Below are 23,780 nucleotides of genomic sequence, written 5' to 3' on the forward strand. Positions count from 1 at the left end.
GTCCCCTCTGGTCATACTTGATCTGCCTGCCTTCATTCGCGGGAAGCATTCACTGAAAAAGTGGATGTCAGACGATGTGTTTTGTTTGGAGTCATGGCCTGTCAGTTTCTGAAATGTGTAAAAGCCAGGTTTTTGATCACTGATGGCATCAGTTGGGAAAGAGGTATTTAAGAGCCCCCGCTAGAGAGGATGTGCTGAGATCTGCTGGGAGATGCTTCCTCAGCAGGCGGCCTCTGTGCCTGCCGTTTTCTTCATGAGCTGCAGGTGGCATCAGCGGGCACGTGCTCCTGCTGGCTTTTCCTGCCATGTCCCGCGGTGCAGAGCTTGACCTCCAGATAGGGGTCCTGGCCCCTATCATCTTCTCCAGGCCCCTTTGTTTACATAGGTGGAGCCAGAGGGAAAACACCAGCTTGAGCTCACACAAAGAGTTGATGGTGGTAAAATTGGGTTTGGAACAGAAGTCGGCAGACGCTTTCTGTAAAGGAAAAGATAGGAGCTATTTTAGGGCTTGCAGGCTACACAGTCTCTGTTCCAGCCACTCAGTTCTGCTGCTGTAACGCAGTGGCTGTCAGCAGTACATAAGTGGCCAAACGTGGCCGTGTTCCTGTAAAACTATGGACACTGAAAATTTGAATTTCATACAATTTTTTTTACGTCATTAAATCTTTTTTCAAATATTTTAAAACACAAAAATCATTCTTAGCTGGCGGGCATACGAAAGCAGGCACCTGACACTTGGGCCATTGTTTGCCAGGCCCTAGGCAGTTCCCGGACTCAGGCAGCCTTCTTTAGATTATAATGAGTCACACCTCCTTTGTGCCTGGCCCTTCAATATCATTCTAAATGATAGTTTAAATTAACGTTTAATTATTTGTTTTTAACAACTTTTTTTCATTGTGTCCAGAAGTTCCTCTCGAGATCTGTTTTTTTTCCTTCTTGTATCATCCCTTTGGGTTTTCCGGTTTGCTTTGGTTTTTCGTTTTGCTTTGTTTTTGCTATGAATCCTGTTTTTATCTTATAAGGGAAAATTCATTTTGTTCAACTGTTCTAGTTAATGATGAGAACTCAACTTTTGGAAATTTCCTTCTGAAAACAATTGTCTACTATAAATGAACAAACACAGAAGTCTTGTAATCTTCTGGACTTTTGCTACTCTTTTAAGAGGTTGATGTTTGAAAATACTTGTGATAACTAGAATTTTCAGAAGATTCCTATAAGAGGCTTAGTTGGAAAATTATAAGGAAAGGATCTGTCATTTGGGCCAAATGGGACTCTGTGATGAACCAGATGGCAGCAGATGGGGGGCTCCTTCTCCCGGGTAGGCCTCACTGCGCCTCGCCAGTGTCAGCAGGGGCAGTCCGGGCACAGCCGGGCTTGCTTGGATTTTACTCAGCTTTCACCGGCGGCAAGCATTACGTTTATAACTATCTTTCAAAGTTGGAGGGAAGAAAGAGAGTGACAGATCTTAGGCTAAAAGAAAATTTCCAAGAATCCTTTGAGAAGTAACACTGTTGTTGGAATGTGGTTATCACTTCCCAAGGTGACAGCTCTGAAGGAGACAGCAAAATTATTTGCAAGGTGTTGCAGTCATACCTTATCTTGCTTAGCAATGTAAATGCTCTTTCATTTAATATTTAGACCCAAAACACAGAAAATGAAACCACTCTTTTCAGTTAGCTGCTTAGCGACTCTAAAGATAAAATGGTTCTAATGGGGCCAGGCAAAGTGGCTCACACCTGCAATCCCAGCACTTTGGGAGGCCGAGGTGGGCAGATCACTTGAGGCCAGGAGTTAGAGACCAGCCGGGCCAACATGGTGAAACCCCATCTCTACTAAAAATACAAAAATTAGCTGGTTACATGGTGGCGTGCGCCTATAATCCCAGCTACTGGGGAAGCTGAGGCATGAGAATCACTTGAACCTGGGAGGCGGAGGCTGCAGTGAGCTAAGATCCTGCCAGTGCACTCCAGCCAGGGCAACAAAGTAAGACCCCATCTCAAAAAAAAAAATTGTGGCTCTAGTGGGATGGGGCCTGAGACCAGGGTAAATTATGCTCACTCTAAATCATATTGAGCTGAAATCTGTGCACTCACAATTTCCACCACTACTATCCCTGCCCCACTGGAAACTCTCAAGAGAACCCCCGATGCAAAGTCTAGTTTTTCTCTGTAATTTGTAATGACTTGATCTAACGTGCTAACCTAACAAAGTTATGTCTGAATATACATACATTTATATACTAAAATAAAAAAAAAATAAAGGTAGAGCTAGAAATGCATGTTCTGATTTATAGACTGTCTAGGATATATTGTCAAATAAAAAAAGGAAATCATAAAGTAATTTGACCAATAATTTCGGAAGAGGCAAATGTATAAACGCACATGGCTATGGATTATATGTGTGCCTATGTAGCAGAAAGGCGTGGACAGTTACGCCCTCTTTGCTGACGTTATAAACTGCAAGCTGGGAATAGGAATAAGGAAGTTCGGGTGAGAAATGCAGAGAGGCTCTGAGGCTCCTCGAGAGAGAAGTGAGAACAGGACATGGGGTTTAGTGGCGTGGAAGTCAGTTGCTGTGCATTTTTGTGGGTTGATGGAGCACAAGCGGAATGAATGGATTGAGGAGCAGGTGGGAAGTGAGAAAATGGCTTAAAAAGTGTATACTGCTCCTCCCGCAATTGGGCTGTGCACAGAAGAGCAATAGTGGCTGAGGGGTGCATTTTTGTTTGTTTTAAGATGAGAGAAACCTGAGCATGTTAAAATGCTGATGGGATAGCTCCAGCCAAGAGGGAGAGCTTGAACATTCAAGGCAGGAAGAGTCTGCAGGATGGCATCGAAAAGATGGGTGTTTTCATTGTTTTCTTTTTTTTTTTTTTTTTTTTTTTGAGACAGAGTCTCGCTCTGCCACCCAGGTTGGAGTACAGTGGCCGGATCTCAGCTCACTGCAAGCTCCGCCTCCCAGGTTTACGCCATTCTCCTGCCTCAGTCTCCCGAGTAGCTGGGACTACAGGCACCCGCCACCTCGCCCGGCTAGTTTTTTGTATTTTTAGTAGAGACGGGGTTTCACCGTGTTAGCCAGGATGGTCTCGATCTCCTGACCTCGTGATCTGCCCATCTCGGCCTCCCAAAGTGCTGGGATTACAGGCTTGAGCCACCGTGCCCGGCCGTTTTCATTGTTTTCTAAACCACTTATACTTTCTTGGCCCACAAGGCCCCAGACCCATTTAAACCTCCAGAGAAACAAAACCATCTTTAGATCAGCTTGGACAGTACACCCCAGGGAATGGACAATGACAGCTGTTATTTAAGGCTTCAAATGCATCTCATTTAGCACTTTGGAGAAATGTGTTACCTAATGCATTTATTTTATATGAAACAGACGTAGTATGTTACAAAAGGGCTGATGGTAAATCACTAAGCTTAGGAGCCTGGTTCCATTGTTCTCACCCCCAGTGACTCAGGTTTCCTTACTATATATCACAGCCAGTTTCCTTGTATGGCTTCGTTAAGCAGAAATGCAAGGCCTTTCTGTGCTATTCTAGAAGACTGATTTTTAAGACAAATATTCTCCTCTCTTGACAAAACAGGTTTAAGTGCCAGGTGAGGTCAGCCATGGACATTTACTTGCTGGTTGCCATGTAAGTGACAATCATATGCTCAGCAATTTCCTTCTATACAAAGTGCTCAAATCTAAGAGTTGCTCATATATTTACTCAACAAATATTTGAGGACCTCGAAATAACACTATTGTAGGAACTAATGGGGAGGGGATGCAAAAGAAATCTAAAAGAGTATCTGTGGTTTGAAATACCTCCAAGAGTTTCCAGCCTAGATAGGGAAGATCACAGTGATTCTGACAACAGCAGCTCCCGCCTGCTGGCATTGCCGGGCGCCAGGCACTGTTCTAGGCACCTTATGGGTGTTCAGTGATCTCCTCTTCTCAGCAGCCCTGTCGTAGGTGCTATTTTATTCACTTTTCACAGATGAGGAGACAGAGAGGAAATAGGTCACTTGCCAAGTTCACACAGCTAATAAGTAACTTACGGGGCTGGGATTCAAATCCAGGTGGTCTGACTCAGTTGTCCATGTTCCTAACCACTGCCCTATATTGCCTTCTTGTGAGGTATACATGAATGCAAAACAGCAAGTAACAGAAAATAAATACGGATTATAGGTTCATAAAGGTGACAGACACAGGCAGTGCTGCAGAAATTCCAAGTACTCCGGGAATACTGGGAGATGGCTGGCCTGGGGTGAAGAGGAAGTGAGATTGGTTGAGGAAGGGAAGGGTGTGGTCAGCAAGGGTGGCATTCTCTAGGGGAGACAGCACAAGCATAAGCGTTATCCTTTGCGCCTCCACTGCACTCACATCAAACCCCCCCAAGAAACCCATGTTAATGATGTAGTATGTGCACGTGCTTTCGTACTTAAAAGATGCACAGGCAGAGTACACGGAGGTGTGTACTATACACAGATCCGTATATACTTTCGTCAGTATTTGTTTTTCAAAATGAGATAGCATAGAGATAGGAACACACATACTTCTACACCTTTTTCTCTTGTTAATGTTTCTTGAAAGTCCTTCTGAGTTAGGCAGTGTAGCAAGTTGATACTTTTTAATGCTATGAATGTATAATTTTCTAGATTTTTATTACTTCAAACAATGCTGTAGTTAAAATCTTTGTAAAAATATCCTTATTTAGGCCGGGCGTGGTGGCTCAAGCCTGTAATCCCAGCACTTTGGGAGGCCGAGACGGGCGGATCACGAGGTCAGGAGATGGAGACCATCCTGGCTAACACGGTGAAACCCCGTCTCTACTAAAAAATACAAAAAACTAGCCGGGCGAGGTGACGGGCGCCTGTAGTCCCAGCTACTCGGGAGGCTGAGGCAGGAGAATGGCGTGAACCCGGGAGGCGGAGCTTGCAGTGAGCCGAGATCCGGTCACTGCACTCCAGCCTGGGTGACAGAGCGAGACTCCGTCTAAAAAAATATATATATATCCTTATTTACCAGAGCTTTTATTTATATGGGCTTTTGCTGCTGGATCAAAATGTATTTTTTTGGTAATAGATTTTTCCAGATTGCTCTTTTCAAAGGCTGTTAATAATTCAGATTTCACTAGGAGAGCATGAAGGAGCCACTTCCCTCCATCTCCACTAGCCATAGGTGCTGTTACTCTATTTTTTTTTTAATTTTTTGCCAATCTGGATTGAATTTGCTACGTTGTACATTTCCAATTTCATATCCTTTCTGCTTTTTTCAGCTGTGCTTCTTTCCAAACCCTTTACACCATCATTACAAATGTTTTAAAGATCGAGTTTTCTAATCCCTTTGCCACAAATCTTTTGGAAACATTTTTTTAAGTTAAAGATTGAGGCAGGGTGTGGTGGCTCATGCCTGAATCCCAGCAATTTGAGAGGCTGAAGTGGGCACCTCACCTGAGGCCAGGAGTTCAAGACCACCCTGGCCAACATGGTGAAACCTTGTCTCTACTAAAAATACAAAAATCAGCTGGGCATGGTGGTACGCACCTGTAATCCCAGCTACTCAGGAGTCTGAGGCACAAGAATGGTTTGAACCCAGGAGGTGGAGGTTGCAGTGAACCAACATCATGCCACTGCACTCCAGCCTGGGCAGAGCGAGACTCCATCTCAAAAAAAAAAAAAAAAAGTTACATATGTTGGCTTTTCTTTTATAGCTCCTGGGTTTCCTGTCCTGGTTAAGTTCTTCCCTAACCCTAAATTTTACATGTAGTCTCCTAGGTTTTCTTTTAAGATTTTAATTTTTTCATTTAAGTTTTAGTTATTAGGCCGGGCGCGGTGGCTCAAGCCTGTAATCCCAGCACTTTGGGAGGCCGAGACGGGCAGATCACGAGATCAGGAGATCGAGACCATCCTGGCTAACATGGTGAAACCCCTTCTCTACTAAAAAATACAAAAAAAAAAAAACTAGCCGAGTGATGTGGCGGGCGCCTGTAGTCCCAGCTACTCGGGAGGCTGAGGCAGGAGAATGGCGTGAACCCAGAAGGCGGAGCTTGCAGTGAGCCGAGATCCGGCCACTGCACTCCAGCCTGTGCGACAGAGTGAGACTCCGTCTCAAAAAATAAAATAAAATAAAATAAAGTTTTAGTTATTAAATATGTTATACATAGGAAAGAAAAACATACATGTTTATATAAGGTTTGAAGTAACCATTCTCAAATTTTTGGTTTCAGGATCCATTTACATTCTTAAAAATTACTGAAGATTCTGAAGAGTTTATGAGTATTTTGTCTATCAAAATTTTCTAAATGAGAACTTTAATCTGATAAAATGTTAAATTTTAAAATATTAAATAACTTAAAATGGCAATAATAAATCTATCACATTAATATTAATAAGTATTCTTATGAAAAAGAATTATTTTTCAAAACAAAATTTTAAAAAGAGTAACATTGTGGGTTTTTGGTTTGTTTTTTTTTTTCCAATCTCTTTAATGTCTGGATCAGAAAAACACAGTTTGATCTGGACTCTATCTGTTGTCATATGTTGTTTTGATTGAAGGACATAAAGAAAATCTAGCCTCACACACCTGCGTAGTTGGAAAGGGGTGAAGTATTTTTAAAGCCTTTTCAGATAGATATTTTTGCTCAGTATTACTTTAAAATCAGACAGGTAATAGTTTATTAAAAGTTAGTTGCAATGTGGAATTATAAACCAATTTAAAAAATCATTTTTATTGGCTGGGTGCCATGGCTCACGCCTGTAATCTCAGCACTTTGGGAGCCCCAGGTGGGCGGATCACCTGAGGTCAGGCATTTGAGACCAGACTGGCCAACACGGTGAAACCCCATCTCTACTAAAAATGCAAAAATTAGCTGGGTGTCATGGTGTGTGCCTGTAATCTCAGCTACTCTGGAGGCTGAGGCAGGAGAATCGCTTGAACCCGGGATGCAGACATTGCAGTGAGCCAAGATCACACCACTGCATTCCAACCTGGGTGACGGAGTGAGACTCCATCTTAAATAAATAAATAAATAAATAAAATCATTTTTATCTTGTTAATTAAAATCTATTGATCTATTTTGCATTTTGTTAATTTGATTTTCTGATTGTTCCGTAACAATCAGATGTGCTAATGTATAGAAATACAATTGATTTTAGAATATTGATCTTGTATCCTACAACCTTACTGAATTTATTAGCTCAAAGAGTTTTTTGTTTGTTGTGGGTTTTGGATTTGTTTGGGTTTTTTTGTTTTGTTTTGTTTTGGTGTGGATTGCTTAGGATTCCGTGTATAACAAGACTGTGTCATCTGTGAATAGAGATCATTGTACTTCCTTTTCCATCTAGCTATCTTTTATTTTCTTGCCTTGTCTAATTGCCCTGGCTAGAGCCTCTAGTACAATGCTGACTAGAAGTGGAGAGAGTAGGCATCTTTTGCTTGTTCCTGATCTTACAGTGGACGTTTTCAATCTTTCTCCATCTAGTACGATATTAGCTGGGATTTTTTCATAGATCTCATTGTAAGATTCAGAAAGTTTCCCTCTGTTCCTGGTTTGCTGAGTGTTGGGTTTTGTTAAATGCTTTTTCTTCATCATATGAGATGATCATTCTTTGTTTTTTTCCCTTTCATACTATTGATATGGTGTATTTAATTATATTGACTTTCAGGCCGAGTGCGGTTGCTCACGCCTGTAATCCCAGCATTTTGGGAGGCCAAGGCCGGTAGATCACCTGATGCCAGGAGTTCAAGACCAGCCTGGCCAACATGATGAAACCCCCATCTCTACTAAAATACAAAAATTAGCCAGGTGTGGTGGTGCACGCTTGTAATCCCAACTACTTAGAGACTGAGGCATGATAATTGCTTGAACCTGGGAAGTGGAGGTTGCAGTGAACCGAGATTGCGCCACTGCACTCCAGACTGGGCAACAAAGTGAGACTGTGTCTCAGAAAAATAATTATGGCCAGGCATGGTGGCTCACGCCTGTAATCCCAGCACTTTGGGAGGCCAAGGTGGACGGATCACCAGGTCAAGAGATCAAGACCATCCTGGCCAACATGGTGAAACCCCATCTCTACTAAAAATAGAAAAGTTAGCTGGGTGTGGTGGCACACGCCTGTAGTCCCAGCTACTCAGGAGGCAGAGGCAGGAGACTTGCTTGAACCTAGAAGGCAGAGGTTGCAGTGAGCCAAGATCACACTACTGTACTCCCAGCCTGGCAACAGAGAAAGACTCTGTCTCAAAATAATAATAATAATATAATAATCATATAAATATAATAATTAGTATTATATTGCTTTTCGTACTTCCCAATTTCTATGGACATCCTGCCTGTTTGACATTTTCAATAGCTCTTTTACCCATGCAGGATTTTGTATTATAATTGATTGATCATTTGGAAAATATTGGCTTACCAAGTTTTACAGTTTTTCCAAATTTTTTGTTTGTTTGTTTATTTGTTTGAGATGGAGTCTTGCTCTCTCACCCAGGCTGGAGTGCAATGGTGCAATCTCTCAGTTCACTGCAACCTCCACCTCCTGGGTTCAAGTGATTCTTTTGCCTCAGCCTCCCAAGTAGCTGGGATTACAGGCATGTGCCACCATGCCTGGCTAATTTTTTGTATTTTTAGTAGAGACAGGGCTTCACTATATTGGCCAGGCTGGTCTTGAACTCCTGACCTCAGGTGATCCACCCACCTCATCTTCCCAAAGTGCTGGGATTACAGGTTTGAGCCACTGCGCCCAGCCCCAAATGTTGATACATTTTATTATACAACATCAGACATTGTGTATTAGTTAATATCAACACCAATAGCATCAGAAAAGCCTTTAGGTATTGGGAAGCTAGTGAGCTCACAATGGCAGATATAGGTTTCTCAAAATTCTCATTTTTTCTTGAAAGTTTAAATCGTATTATTGCTAACTAATACTATCAGTTGTTTTCCTTAAAGTGACAGGCTCACTTCATTAATTTTTGAGAAAACATTTGCCATATACTTAAGTCTAAATAACCATAGTCTGTCTGTCAGTTACTCTTTCAAATGAAAATGGTGTTCCTTGAAAAAAGTGGCTTGCAACTTAATCTCACAGTCCCTTTCCTGAAGATAACCATCCTGCTTTAGTATAGTGGAACTGCTTTATCGGCCTGTACATTCCAAAAGATGGGCCGTAAGGGTTGAGAGTTAATAAAATTAATTCCTACCACCTCATCAAGGACAGCCTTAAATGAAACTCTACCTGTCATGCATCATCTTATCTATCTGTGGTGAAATACGGTGACTGCTACTAGAGTTTGAGATCACTGCCTTGGTTTGTGCTAAGGCACCAGTGGTTTTACCCATCATTGCTTTTGTATCATGAGTGCAAATGTCAGTGCATTTGTTCCAGGATAAACCGTGAAAGTCAATAAAGCATCCAACACTTTAAATATTTCAGCCAGTGTTACTTGTGCTTCGTTGCCAAGTATTTACATAAAAGATCTTTGTGATTAGTGACTCTTGATACTGGAAGATTACAAGCAAAATAACGAATCCAGGTGTAGTTCTGCAGATGAAATATTAACTTAGCATTCACGTTTGCAGCTTAATCTTTAATTCAACAGGCTATTGTTTCATTAGAAAGTGACACTACTGTGATTTCTTTTACTAACTTTCCATCCAGCAGGCATTCAACAGTGGCAACTGTACAAGGCTGTTGTGTGTGTTTCTCTAGCGAAGGCAGTATAACTTACCTGTGCTGCAAGGTTCTTTACTGGCTGTGTTTAAAATTTTGGGTGATTGGGGAAGAATAATTTTAGATTTACAGAAAAAAAAATAGTAGAGAGGGTTCCTGTCTACTCATCATACAGCTGCAGTGGCTTTTTAATTTCTAGTTTGAAAAGTGATAAAAAACAAATGTTCAATTTCTCACTTTTGAAGAACTCATCACGATTTAAATAAACTCATCACTCATCAATATTTAAACAAACTCATTTTGTTTAAATAGTCAAATTCTTTTTCATTAAACTCTGAATGATTGGTCTGAAAACTGCACTCCAACTTAACTGACATTTACACTCCAACTTAACTGACATAGTCAAATATATTCTGTTACATAAGTTACAATAAGGTAAATTATTGACATCTATAAAACTGAGGGAAAGATAGCTTTCATTATATTTATTCTTTATTTGCAGTTTCATCCAGCTTCTTTGGAATAGATTCCTCCCTTCCATGAGTCAGAGAACTTTCCGTCGCTTATTACTTCCCTCCTTCTTGCCACTAGTTGGGATTTTGGTTGGGACTACATTAAATCTATAAATCAATTTAAGTGTTTTATTCTATGAGCATAGTATGTCTCCATTGTTTTGAGGCCTTTTTATACTGTGCTTCAAATCTAATTTAAATACCTGATACATAAAGACTTGAGTCATTGCCACCTTTTTTTAATATCCAGAATCATTTGGAGAATAATCCAATGTGAATAAATTCAAATATGAATCATTTGAAGAAGCTAATTGGTAGAGTTAGAACAGTACAATGGCCAAATTAATACTTTTCTTCGAATTTAAGACAAGAAATAGAAAAATGTGGCTGTTGGTCACATTAGTGCTATAATGGGATTGTAATGAAACACGACATGACAGATCCAACAAAGTGCAGTCAGAACTAGCTGGACAGGGTCATGGAACTTGTGTACATCTTGAGAGCAAGAAGTTAAATCCGAGAAGATGGGCTAAACAAGATAGAAACAAGCAAATTGTCCAACTCATCAAGAGTAACAAGATCTTCCAAGTGAGGACTAAGAACTCAGGCAAGGATTTAAAAAAAAAAGAACTGAGGCAAGGAGACAATAAAAAACGACACAGGACTTGTAATCCACACAACGGAACTGGGCAGTGAGTGTTGAACAACAGGGGAAGTGACAGTGAAGCTTAACACAAAGCAAGAGTTTTATAATCTTATTCTTCCTTCCCTTCTTGACCAGAGCTTCAGGTGGCCTTAGCGCAGATGTGGAGCTCCAGGGTGTCTCGCCCAAGGAGGGTGCTCAGGGCTGGAGCATCGAGTTCCTCTGAGAGTGCCTCTCCAGAGGGCTCCAGTACAAACCTCAAGGTGCCCCTGGTTTTCCTTTCCCTTGCTCTGGTGTTCTCCCCTCTCCATCTCGATTTTGCCTGGGAACAGCTCTGCTCCGTGGAAAAGACAGTTGGCTGCTCACAGTGCCCCAGAGGCAGGGGCGTGCCACGCCACAGGGCGCCACTCAAGGAGCACTGGGGTGGGGCAAGAGGCCGAGAGAGGGGGAAAGTATAGGCAAGGTGGCATAAGCATGCTGAGGATTGTTTCGTTTGGATGAATTTCAGTGGGCTCTCGAGCAAAGGGGCTTTCCCTACTTGTCTGGCACCTAGCCCTGTGGTGATTAGGGCAGGTGGATAGTGGCCAGGTGTGTGAGAACCCAGTAAAGGAGATGGTTGGGTGTGAGCTCTGGATTGGTTGATTTGTATTTGGAAAGCACACCTAGGGGCAAATGTTTTAATATTCCTAAGAGCTGACTAGTTCTGGAAGGGGCAGTCCCTCCAGGGCCAGGCAGGCTCCAGATATCAAAACACCAGCATAGAGGGAATGGAAGACATGGCTAAAACATGAGGCCTCCACTGACTGGCTGCACCGAACATTCTAGTCTCATCTCCCTCTCCTCTCAGAAACGGGCTCTGGGCCTGAAGGAGTTCCAGGGACCTTACATGGCCCCAAACCCCTCTTCTTGGTTTTCCTACTTCCTTCATCCCATCATTGCTGTCACCCACATGGCCCCAAACCCCCCTTCTTGGTTTTCCCACTTCTTTCATCCCATCATTGCTGTCACCTGGGTTCCAGAGCAGGGACAGTTGACTGCCACCAGGCATCTGGCCATAACGTTGACATTGCTCCCCTTGTTAATCAGCCCGATTGACAAAGGCTGGAGTCTTTCAAAAGGAACTTTTGTTAAAAACTAAAGGAAGAACCTTAGCAAATAAGAGAGGTGTTCAAGCGTAGGTTCCAGATTGAAGTTGCAGCGCAGGTGGGACATGCCAGCTGAGGAGCCGCAGGAGCCAAGGCACCAGCCCGATGCTAACCAAGGGGGTTCACTTTGGCCACAGCTCAGGGAGTGTGAAGGGCAAGGGTGGGAGACAAAGCTGGAAGGGTGAATTGGAGCCAGACAGTAAAGAATGGACACTCACTGAAGATTTGTGAGCCCAAGAGATGTGAGCAGAGCCATGCCTTCAGAAGACTACTCTGGTGTCAGTGTTCAAGTTCACTGGGGACCCGAAGAGCTTAGTGTGATGATACAGCCAGTATTTTCTGAGTGCTTCCGTGTACAGGCATGGGCGAAGAGCTTCCCTGACTTTCTCCCGTGTATTCCCCTCACCCTTCTGCCAGCTGGGTGCTATTCTTAGCCTCATTTTATGAATAAGAAAACCAAAGTTCAGAGAGGTTCAGAAACTTGTCGAGGGTCCCAAGGCAGTAGCTGGTGGGACAGAGATTTAAACCCAGGCTGGCGTGAGAGCCTGCAGGCTGCAGCGGGAGTGGGGCTGAGCTTGGCCGATGGCAGAGGGTGCTCCTGGAGGTGGGACCTGCAGGAGTTGGGAAATCACAGGGCGTGACGTGAGCAACTGAAGGCTGGTAACTTTGGACCCTAGGTAGCTGGGAGGATGGCGACGCCATTAACAAAATGGGGAACACAGGCTGGGGGTGGGAGCAGAACACGCGTAGGGTGAAACTAGATTTTGTACGTGTCAGGAGGCACAACAAGATGATGTGGCTAGAACAGAAAACGATGGGGCATAGAACCAGACAGTTCCTGACCAGCCTTCCTCCAGGTGACTTTGCATTCCATACGCAGAGACATACTGTTGAAGGTTTGGGGCCTCCTTTCTCGTCGGCCACCTTCATACGTGACCTGTGAGATTGTGGACCCACTTGAAGCTGCTTCCGGGTGCATGTCCAGAGAGCCAGAGGCTAGCTGCTCTCCATGAATCAGTCACCTCTGATGGGTCACCCATCGTGGCCAGCTTGCTGGGCGTGGTGCAGGCTACGCTTCTAATCCCTGTTACCTAATAAGTAAAGAAGCGTCTGTCTTATGTCTGTGTTACTTGCCGGACCTTTCCATTATTTAACCAAGTCAATAAAGAAACCAGTGTTTCCCAATTAAGGCTTTTGCTTTTTTCTGGTACCTTTTCAGCTTCTAAATTCGTTTATTTCTGCAACACGGCTCCTGTGCTCTCAGACCCTGGCTGGGATGCACCACCCAGCAGGCTGACTCATGGCTGCTGCCCTCATTTCCACTCTGGTTTCTATGGAAATAGACATCCGATGGCTCAAAACAAGGTGAGGGCTTGTAGACACCTCATGATTCCTAGGCATTTATAAACCCTATTTGTCCAACATCGGTTGCCTTGGAAACAGGTACAGAAAAGGTTTTCTCTCTTATCTGATTTTTTAAAAATTTTACCAAAGCAATGTATGAGTTTTTCCTGTTACCACAGAATTTTGGAATAATAGTACATGTTATGTAGTGAAGCATATTTCTAGTTTTGCATTATTTGATAAATGTATTCTGCATTATTTCATTTTACAATCTTTAATATATTTCTATCCATCTGATGAAATCACTATCACTTGGTATTCAAAGATGAAACATTTAGTGTCTGGGTCTAGAGATATGACTGGAGAAAAAATGTGTATGGCCTGCTATTCCTTCCAACTTCAGAATTCGAAGCATCTAGTGCATGGATGTCTTGCTGAACCTTAGCAAGTGGGAAAAGCCAGCTAATTATTTCAGTCTTATGCTATCCTGACCAAGGTTCTTGGTTTGCATCACTGCTTGGTTTTAAGAGCCCAGAGTCTGTTTACTCAAACTGAGCCATTTTATATCTAAATTCTGTGTGCCATCCATGTTATATAAAATATGGAGCATGTCTGTTATAGAAAACATAGAAATAGAAGCAATTTTCTATTAATAGTGAGCAAATGAGCAATGCACCATACTCGGTTTAGCGGAATGACTAGGATACATAACTGATAGTCATTCATTAAGCATTTGCTAGGCATGGTGTATTAAAGTTAAGCTATGGGCCAGGTGCAATGGCTTACGCCTGTAATCCCAACACTTTGGGAGACCGAGGTGGGCAGATCACCTGAGGTTGGGAGTTCGCGACCAGCCTGACCAACATGGAGAAACCCCATCTCTACTAAAAATACAAAAATTAGCGAGGCGTGGTGGTGCATGCTTGTAATCCCAGCTACTTTGGAGGCTGAGGCAGGAGAATCGCTTGAACCTGGGAGTAGGGGAACGGAGGTTGCAGTGAGCCGAGATCGCGCCATTGCACTCCAGGCTGGGCAACAAGAGTGAAACTCCATCTCAAAAGAAAACAAAAAGTGAAGCTGTGATCTGCTGCTAGGGGCAGTCAAATCTTTAAGGGGAAAAGCAGAGTAAGTTCACTTAAAATAGAATGACAGAAAAGCAGGCCAGGCACAGTGGCTCCTTCTTATAATCCCAGCACTTTGCAAGGCTGAGGTGGGAGGATCACTTGAGTCCTATAGTTTGAGACCAGCCTGGGCAACATAGTGAGACCTCATCTCTACAGAAAATTTAAAAATTAGCCGAGTGTGCTGGTGCATAACTGTAGTCCCAGCTACTCGGGAGGCTGAGATGGGAAGATCGCTTGAGCCCAGGAGGTTGAGGCTGCAGAGAGCTGAAATTGTGCCACCGCGCCCCAGCCTGGGTGACAGAGCGAGACTGTGTCTCAAAAAAATAAAAATAGAAATAGAAAAAGACAGAAGCATAGTGAAAGTCAATGTTGCTGTGTGGGGAGGGACACTGCAGAGAATTTGCTATGCAGCTCACTTTGCAGCCGGCTGTGTGCTACTTTCTGGCATTTATTTTCATATCTCTTTCCTGGTGGATTCATTTTTTTTTTCTCTTGCTGCTATTCACACTGCCTTTTATTCTGTGTTAGTGAATTGTAAGTGCTCCTGAGACAGGGCCATATCAGTGTGGTTCTCCAGAGGCTCCCCACTGGCACAGCACTTGGCACATACCAGTGGTGGGGTAAGTATTTGCTGACTGAGCACGTGGCCCATATAGAACATTGTGCAGGGGTTCTGCTGGGCGCAGTGGCTCACGCCTATAATCCCAGCGCTTTGGGAGGATAAGGCAGGCGGATCACTTGAGGTCAAGAGTCTGAGACCAGTCTGGCCAACAAGGTGGAACCCTATCTCTACTAAAAATACTAAAATTAGCCAGGTGTGGTGGCGGGCGCCTGTAATCCCAGCTACTTGGGAGGCTGAGGCATGAGAATTGCTTGAATCTGGGAGGTGGAGGTTGCAGTGAGCAGAGATCGTGCCACTACGCTCTAACCTGGGCGACAAAGTAAGACTCTGTCTCAAAAAAAAAAAAAAAAAAAAGAACATCGTGCACGGGTTCTGATGGTTGCTTTCTGCAGAGAATCCTTTCAGAGGAATGTAAGAAGGCAGATTCACCCAATCCCAGCCTGGAGAATTTTCACAAAGTGCATATACTTATGTAATTCAGACACCACCAACCCCTCAAGTTCTTGCCCTCTTCTTGAAATTTGTATAAATGGAGTTATTCAGTATGATATACTCATGTGTCTGGCTCATTTGATCAATGTTATGGGGTGAGCAAACGCTCACCCCCAAAAAACTACCCCAAATCTTAGCAGCTTAAAAAACAAAAATATTTTCCTCCCAATTCTGTGGGTTGGCTGGGCAGGTCCTCTGCCGGTTTCACCTGGACTTACTCATGTGGCTGCATTTGGCTGGATGTCAGCTGGGCCAGAAGGTGCAAGGTAGTGTGGCAGTTGGTGCAGGCTGGCAGTGCAGTGCCTCAGTTCTCCACCACGTGACTTCACGCCTCCAGTGAGTTGGAACTGGGCATCTCTGAGTTCCAAGAGGTTGAAGTTAGAAGTTTCCAGTCCTCTTGAGGCTGAGACTACAGAATTCTCAGGGCCTCAGTTCTGCTACATCCTACTGTCAAAGTCACAAGGCCAGCCCAGACTCAAGGGGTTAGAAAAATAGACCCTTCCCTGCATGAGAAGAGTGGCAAAGCCACATAGCAAAAGGATGTGCTTGCCGGGATGGCAGGAGTTTGTGGCTGTTAAACAGTCTGCTACAGGGATACTCTTCTCAGGACAAACCATTTGAAGATAGTCTGTGTGTAAAACAGCCTTTTAGGGTTTCACACACCCTTTTTTTTGTTGTTTTTTGTTTTTTCCAAAATCTAAGATTTTTTTTTCCAATTGAAGTTAGAGTTTTGGTGATCAAAACTGACATTTATGTTGGACCTTACTAGGTGGGAAAAGCCAACTGGCTATTTCAGTCTTATAGTACCCTGGCCTTACCACGCTCTAGCGTGAGTTCTTAATTTCAGAAATGTTATCATCATTTTTCTAACAACAAAAAAGTCATATTGTAAGGACTCAATGAACTAATCTGTATATTGTCCTGAGCAGAGTGTATAGTATGCATTCAGTTCAGAGTTGCTTTTCTGTTTCCTCCTAGTTCACCCAAGTGGATCAAGCTCTGGGAATCTTGTAAAAACTGACTTGGCTAAAATTCATCTATTTAACAAATATGTATCAAGCACCTGTTATATGTCCAGGTCTATTCTATATCCTTAGTGATTTTTCTGTTTACTCGTTCTACCAGTTACTAAGAGAGGAGTATAGAAATCTCCAACTAAATTGTGCATTTGCCTATTTTCCCTTTCAATTCTGTCAGTTTTGAGTTCATCTATTGTGGAATTTGTTTGCTTTAAGCATATATGTTTGTAATTCTATCATCCAACAGTGTTGACCCTTTATCACCATGAAATGTCCTTTGTCTCTAATAATGTCTCTAGAATATTTGGTCTGTCCAATATTAATATAGCCACTTCAGCTCTCTCATGCTTACTGTTTGCATGGCATGTTTTATTCTTTTACTTTCAACCTATTTGTGTCTTTTAATATAAAGTACTTCTCTTGTAGACAGGATATAGCTGGCTTTTGCTTTTTTAATCCAGTCTGACAATCTGCCTTTGATTGGAGTATTTATTTAGTGTGTTCATGTTTTTGACAGTTTTATTGAGGGTATAATTTATATACCATAAAATTCATCTGTTTAAAGTAAATGTATAATTCAATAAATTTTAGTAAATTTATAGAGTTGTGCTACCATCCCGACAATTCAATTTTAAAACATTTTCATCACCCCAAAAAGTTCCCTTGTACACATTTGTAGTCACCCCTTGCCTGGGTTCCCCACCCCCCCAAACCCCAGGTAGCCACTAATCTGCTCCTGTCTCTAGATATTTGCCTTTTCTGGACATTTTATATCTAGTGTTTTCATTTTCTTTTTTTTGTTTGTTTGAGACAGGGTGTCACTCTTGTCACCCAGGCTGGAGTGCAGTGGTGCAATCACAGCTCACTGCAACTTCCACCTCCTTTGCTCAAGGGATCCTACCACCTCAGCCTCCTTGAGTAGCTGGAACTACAGGTGTGTGCCACCACTTCTAGCTAATTTTTTTTTTTTGGTAGCACAGGGTCCCACTATGTTGCCCAGGGTGGTCTTAAACTTCTGGGCTCAAGGTAATCTTCCTGCCTTGGCCTCCCAAAGTGCTGGGATTACAGGCATGAGCCACCACACCGGCCATCTTTTCTTTTTCTTTTTTTTTTTGAGACGGAGTTTGGCTCTTATTGCCCAGGCTGGAGTATGATGGCGTAGTCTCGGCTCACTACAACCTCTGCCTTGTGGGTTCAAGCGATTCTCCTGCCTCACCCTCCCAAGTAGCTGAGATTACAGGCATGTGCCACCGCACCCAGCTAATTTTGTATTTTTAGTAGAGATGGAGTTTCACTGTGTTGGTCAGGCTGGTCTCAAACTCCTGACCTCACCTGATCTGCCCGCCTCGGCCTCCCAAAGTGCTGGGATTACAGGCGTGAGCTGCTGCACTGGGTCATTTTCCTAATAGTGTCTTTTGATTTGTAAACGTTTTTTATTTTGATGAAGTGTAGTTTATCTTTTTTATTTTTTCATTTATGGTCTATGCTTTTGTTGTTGTATCTAAGAACTTTTTGCTCAACCCAGACTTTCTCAGCCTTGGCACTACTGACATTTTGGGCCAGGTAACTCTTTGTTGGGGGCGCTGTGCAATGCATTATTGTGTGTTTAGTAGCATCCATGGCCTCTGCCCATTAGATGCTAGTATTCATCCACCCTCCTTCCTGGCTGTCACAACCAAAAATGTTTCTAGACATTGCTAAATGTCCCCTAGGAGGCAAAATTACTCCTAGTTGGAAACCGTTGGCCTAAGCCAACATTGCAAAGATTTTCTCTTATGTGTCCCTCTAAGGGCTTTATTGTTTTAACTCCTATGTTTAGGTACAGGACCACTGTTAGTTAATGTTTGTGTGCGACGTGAGATAAAGATCTAAATTCATCCTTCTGCATATGAATATCCAGTTGCTCCAGTACCATTTGTTGAAAAGACTGTTATTTGACCCATTGTATTGCTTTGTCAAATTGTACCTTTGTAAAAAATAAATTGGCCGGGCGCGGTGGCCATAATCCCAGCACTTTGGGAGGCCGAGGCAGGCGGATCATGAGGTCAGGAGTTCAAGACCAGCCTGACCAATATGGTGAAACCCCGTCTCTATTAAACATACAAAAATTAGCCAGGTATAGTGGTGCATGCCCGTAGTCCCAGTTACTTAGGAGACTGAGGCAGGAGAATCGCTTGAACCTGGGAGACGGAAGTTGCAGTGAGCCAAGATTGTACCACTGCACTCCAGCCTGGGTGACAGAGCGAGACTCTATCTCAAAAAAAAAAAAAAAAAAAAAGCCAGGCACAGTGGCTCACACTTGTAATCCCGGCACTTTGGGAGGCCAAGGCAGGTGGATCACGAGGTCAGGAGTTCGAGACCAGCCTGGCCAGCATGGTGAAACCCCATCTCTACTGAAAATACAAAAAAAATAGCCGGGCGTGGTGGCGTGCACCTGTAGTCCCAGCTACTCAGGAGGCTGAGGCAGGAGAGTTGCTTGAACCCTGCAGGCAGAGGTTACAGTGAGCCGAGATTGCGCCACTGCACTCCAGCCTGGGTGACAGAGCAAGGCTCTGTCTCATAAATAAATAAATAAAAGGATAGATCACAAGTATAAAAATTTATTTCTAGACTCTCAATTTTGTTCACTTGATTTGTATGTCTAGATCTATGCTAGTACCACGTGATGTTAATTACTATAACTTTATAGTAGGTTTCAAAATATGAGTTCTTCAACTTTGCTTTCTTTTTTAAAATTGTTTTGTTTAATATTCATATTTAATAATTGATACATTTGGGTTTAATTCTGTCATTTGCTGTCAGTGTTCTATTTATCTCTTTATTACTCTGTCCTTCCTGCGTTCTTTTGTATTAAGTAATATATGTACTACTGCCCTTTGTATTAAGTAAATATTTTTTAGTATACCATTTTAATAACTCTATTAACTTTTTAGCCATATTTACCTTTTTGTTTTTAAGTTGGTTCTAGGGATTCAGTATGCATTTTTTACTTACCACAACGTACTTCAAGTTAGTACTGACTTATTACTGATAAAATAGAAAGAACTTTGTACCAGTATGGCTCTATTTCTGTTCCTCTTTTGTGCTCTTGTTGCCATATTTGCTACATTTATATTTATTACCAACCCGGTGCTATAAATAGTCATATATAATTTAAAGAAATTAGGGGAAGGAACGTGTGTGTGTGTGTGTGTGTGTGTGTGTGTGTATCTCCAACTATATATTTACCATTTCCAATGCTCTGTAATGTTGGTCTTTTAACAACAAATTCTGGGTTTTTTTTTAATCCGGAATTTTCTTTAGTTCACCTTTTTTTTTTTTTTTAATTGCTACTTGATTTGGCCAAAACACCTTCATTTCTGAAGCATTGTTTCACTGCATATAGAATTCTTAGTTGGCAGGGCATAGTGGCTCATGCCTGTAATCCCATCACCTTGGGAGGCCAAGGCAGGTGGATCACCTGAGGTCAGGAGTTCAAGACCAGCCTGACCAACATGGTGAAACCCTGTCTCTACTAAAAATATAAAAAATTAGCCAAAATTACAGGTGCATGCCTGTAGTCCCAGTTACTTGGGAGGCTAAGGCGGGAGAATCACTTGAACCCAGGAGGAAGAGCTTGCAGTGAGCCAAGATCACGCCACTGCACTCCAACCTGGGTGACAGAGCAAGACTACATCTCAAAAAAAAAAAAAAAGAAAAGAAAAAGAGTTCTCAGTCAATAGGTATTTTTTCCCCAGCACTTTTAATATGTCATTCTTTTGTCTTCTGGCTTCCATTGTTTGGTTTTGTTTGTTTGTTTGTTTGAGACGGAATCTCACTCTGTTGCCCAAGCTGGAGTGCAGTGACTTGACCTTGGGATCACTGCAACCTCTGCCTCCCAGGTTCAAGCAATTCTTGTGCCTCAGCCTCCCAAGTAGCTGGGATTACAGGCATGCACCACCACACCTGGCTGATGTTTGTATTTTTGGTAGAGACGGGGTTTCACCATGTTGGCAAGGCTGGTCTCAAACTCCTGACCTCAAGTGATCCACCAGTCTCAGCCTCCCAAAGTGCTGGGATTACAGGCATGTGCCACTGCACCCAGCCCCATTGTTTCTGATAAGAAGCCAGCTGTTAATTGCATCTTTTATCATTGCTCCCCTGTATGTAATGGGTTATTTTCCCCTTGCTTTTGAATATTTTTTTCTTTGGTTCTCAGCAATTTGTCTATGATGTACGTAGGTGTGGGTTTTCCTGTGTTTATCTTTTTTCTTTTTTAGGGTTCATAGAACTTTTTTTTTTTTTTTTTTGAGACAGATTCTCGTTCTGTCACCCAGGCTGGAGTGCAATGGCATGATCTTGGCTCACTGCAACCTCTGCCTCCTAGGTTCAAGCGATTCTCCTGCCTCAGCTTCCTAAGTAGCTAGGATTACAGGCACTTGCCACCATGCCTGGCTGATTTTTATATTTTTAGTAGAGACGGGATTTCACCATGCTGGCCAGCCTGGTCTTGAACTCCCGACCTCAGGCAATCCACCCTCCTTGGCCTCCCAAAGTGCTGGGATTACAGGCGTCAGCCACCACACTCAGCCTGGAACTTCTTGGATCTATAAGTTACAGTGTTTTGTTTGTTTGTTTTTTTGTTTTTTGGATTTTTTTTTTTTTTAACCAAATTCGAGTAGTGTATAACCATTATTTACTCAGGTGGTTTTTTTCTGCCCCTTTCCTCTCTTCCCGAAAATCTAGTTGCACACATGTTAGAATGCTGATATTGTCTAACAGATTTCTGAGGCTTTCTTCATTTTTATCCAATGTTCATTCTCTTCTTTGAGCTGGGTACTTTCTCTTGATCGTCCTTCCAGTTAACTGATTCTTCTACCCTTTTTTATCTGCTGTTGAGCTCATCTACTGAATTCTTCATTTCAGTTACTGTACTTTTCAGCTCTAGAATTCCTATTTGGTTCCTTTTTATAGTGTCTATTTCTCTGTTGAGATTTCCCATTTTTCACTGATTTTTAGTATTTTTTTTAAAACTTCTGAGCACATTTTCCTTTAATTCTTTGAACATATTTATAATAGCTGCTTTGAAGTCTTTTTCTACTAAATCTAACATCTGGGCCCACTCAAAGTTAGTTTCTCTTGTCTGTTTTTCCCCCAAGGACAGGTCACACTTTGTTTCTGCTGTGTCTAGTAATGCATTTGGTTGACAACCAGACGTTATAGATAACGTGTTGTTGTGATTCTAGATTACGTTTTGCTCTCCTGAGGGCTGTTGCCTTCATTCGTTTGGTAAGCAGTTAACTTGCCTGCTCTTAAACTGAGAAATGTATCTCCCCTGTAGAATGCAGCCACTAGTGTCTCTATCATTTTCTCCAATCCCAGGGGTCTCCCCTGCATAATTTAACTGTTGATTGAGATGGAAGTTGTGCTCAGATGCCTGAAGCTGAAGGAGTAAGGTTCCCACCTTCCGCTGCTTGAGCTGTGTGTGGATTGAGGAATACATTTGCAAGCACAAAAAATTATCTGCAAGTTTCCCCACAGTTAGTTTCCTCTGGGTTCCTTGGGGTTTTCTGCATGTACCTGTAATTTAGCAGTCAGAAATATGTGGAGATTGTAACATCTCTTAGCCTCTGTAGCTCTCTTGCTTCCAGATGTACCCCTTCAATTTCTAGCAGCTTTGCTTGCCACTTGCCCTCTACCATGTTCACACCTCCAGGCCCTGGGGTTTCACTGCCTACAATCAATGGAAACGCCTCCAGGCAGGAAGGCCGTGAACACACCGCTCTCACCTACTGCCCTAGCACTTCCCCACTGAGCAAGTACTGCTCAAGTTGTTGCCTGCCATTGGCCATTTTCCAGTGTCCTGGAATGATTGTTTTTAGTAAACGTGTCACATTTTGCAAGAACAGGAGTAGGTCAGGCAATTCCAGGAACAAGAGTATATCCCTAGGGCCAGAAGTCGTTAGGCTCTAGGGATATAGCAGTAAAAGCAAAGTAGACATCCTATTCAGAAAAAGCAGGCCTTCAACAAATAAGCAGAGATAATAGTCAGGTGACCGTGAGTGCTTTGAAGAGCAGTCGGGCAAAGGGAAGAGCAAGTGCAAGGCCCTGAGGCAGAAGCATACTGGGGGCCTTCCGGGGATGGAATGGGAAGAAGCAGGGAGGAAAAAGGATATGAGGTCAGATCGCCTAGGGCCTGGGGAAGGACCTTGGCTTCTATCCTGAGAGAGGAGGGAAGCTGTTAGAAGGCGTTAATGAGGAGTGCCATTATCACACTTGCATTTGTAAGTGATCAAAATGCTAGTTTACTAATTTACAGTGAGAAATAAAACTGCCTGAGTGAGGTCAGTAAGTCATGGACTGGGCTGTGCTATTCCTGGGACTTGAACTGAGCCCAAAGGCGCTGGGACCAGGTAGCCTTGTAGAGCCCATGAACATCCAGGTGGAAGTGGCAATTGGGCTTAGCCAAATGTCCACCACCCTAGGATCAGGAGCCCTGTTCGGGTCCTGATTCTGCCATGTGCAAGCCTTAGTTTCTCTAAATGGGCTAAAACTAACTGCCACGAACCTGAGCAGTGCTCAGCCCAGCATCTCACCCCTGTGCTAGGCACTAGTAAGGGGTTCTAACCCAGATGTGGGCATAACAAATACCTGATGCTCATAAATCGCCTGGCAGTCCCAGGCGCCCATGCTCCTTAAACTGCTAAGTCACCGGGGACTCTTCCTCTCCCTTATACTTTGCCGTCATCTTCCAGATGGTGTCTACACACTGTGGATCATCGTTCTGGAAGTCACTTTCATCTCCCCCTTCATTTCCTTTCTGCTTCACCTCCTGGCTTAAGCCTCATAGCCCTCTCTGTACTGACTTTCCAGTCTTTGGTCTCCGCCCCTCCCAGCTTGTCCTGCATGTGGCCACCAGATCATTCTCTTAAAGCAGAGCTTGGACCACACGGTGACATGATCACTTAATTTTTAAATTAGGGAACATTTTGAACTTTTCAGAAAGAACAGAAAATAATATAACAGACAGCTGTGACTGTATCCCTTCGTTTGCCTCCCCTCCCCCTGTCCCCAGAATTAACCACTATCCTGAAGTTGGTATGTAAATTCCACAGATGATTCTGTACTTTCATAATATGCACTGTTATGGTTTTTAAATTTACATAAGTGGCTAGTATTATGTGAATTGTTTACTGGCTTGCTTTTTTCATTCAACGTTATGTGTTAGAGGTTTACTCATCCCA

At 43.0% G+C, this 23,780-nt stretch overlaps 1 protein-coding gene across 50 annotated transcripts in view; it reads left to right on the top strand.

Moving 5' to 3' along the window:
• The window catches only part of ARMC9 (armadillo repeat containing 9), a 180,867-nt gene that overhangs the window by 101,896 nt on the left and 55,191 nt on the right, over positions 1 to 23,780 (top strand). The window lies entirely within an intron of this gene.

The sequence above is a fragment of the Macaca fascicularis genome, chromosome 12, assembly GCF_037993035.2.
Source record: "Macaca fascicularis isolate 582-1 chromosome 12, T2T-MFA8v1.1".
Lineage (NCBI taxonomy): Eukaryota > Metazoa > Chordata > Mammalia > Primates > Cercopithecidae > Macaca > Macaca fascicularis.